We start from the raw sequence: 1,356 nt of genomic DNA, 5'->3' as shown, positions 1-1,356 counted from the left end.
CCTTAAATAGCAGTTGAAGTATTCCACGCAAAAAGGAAAGTAAAGCAAGTAAGTGATCTGGATATCAACCTAGAGGTATAACGTTTGATTAGTTAATGTCTAACTTGACATAAAGTATGTTTATTAATATAGCAACTATATTGACAGTGACGGTTTTCGAGAAAAGTTCATATTTCTCAAAAGTTTCTATTTTTGGAAACCTACTATTTATGGAAAGCTTCCACTTATAGTAAGCTTCTAGTTTAAGAATGTTCGGGTTATAATTCTTAACAAAGATGTTGTACAATCTCGCCCAAACTTCGTTGCTAACATGCAAGTCACTCGAATGATCTATTGTTACCGAGCGGCCCAGGAACTCTTGACCAGAATCTAAGTCTTGGCATTCGAGATCCACAAGAGTCCCATAATGGTAACAAGGATCACCCTAGGCCACAAGTAGCGGTGATGTTTGTAGTCTTTGTACACTATCTTTAATTATAACCTTCACGTTAGGTGCGTATATACATATATATTCATTAATTCGATTTTAATTATAATTCCTATATATTAATTCATAAAAATACTTTTATAATTTTTAGTAACATATATTACTAATTATAACATGTTATTTATTTTAATTTTAATTGCATATAATTTATAACATTATTTACATGTTTCGGTAAAAAAAATAATAAACCGAAGTAAAAAGTAAAAAGCAAAAAGTAAAAAGTAAGAAAAGAATACTTACTAGTAGTAATTCTTCAAAGAGAGAATGAGAAAAATTTTGGTGTGAGTTTGAATGAGAAATGAGGGGTATTTATACTTGAAAAAATTAGGTAAAAAGAATAAAATAATTAAAAGAAAAAGAAATATTTTAATTTTTAATGGGATTTTAAAATTCAAAAGTATTAAATGTTAGGTCATGGGATAATGCACAAAATAAAATAATAAAAGTAGTTTTCCATTATAATTTTTAATTAAAAAGTATTTTTTTTTAAATTCGTTTATTTTAAGGATTTTATATACATACATACATATATATATATATATATATATATATATATATATATATATATATATATATATATATATATATATATATATATATATATATATATTAAATAAAAAAATTGATTTAGTACTTTTCCAAGAATATTTGTCAATAGTTTTTTATTTTTATTTAATTAATAAATACGAATTTTACATAAAAATAATAAATAATTCGGTATTTTGTATTTTTAATAATAATTATGATTTTAATTATTAAACTATAGTTTTAGTAAGTTTGTAAATATTATTACATTTGTATATAATTAGATTTATTATATAGTTAAATATATAATATATTAACTAAATAATAAAAGTGATACAAAGTTT

Source organism: Rutidosis leptorrhynchoides, chromosome 8 (assembly GCF_046630445.1).
Source record: "Rutidosis leptorrhynchoides isolate AG116_Rl617_1_P2 chromosome 8, CSIRO_AGI_Rlap_v1, whole genome shotgun sequence".
Taxonomy (NCBI): Eukaryota; Viridiplantae; Streptophyta; class Magnoliopsida; order Asterales; family Asteraceae; genus Rutidosis; species Rutidosis leptorrhynchoides.
The sequence above is the reverse complement of the archived record's forward strand: the minus strand, read 5'-3'. Positions refer to the sequence as shown.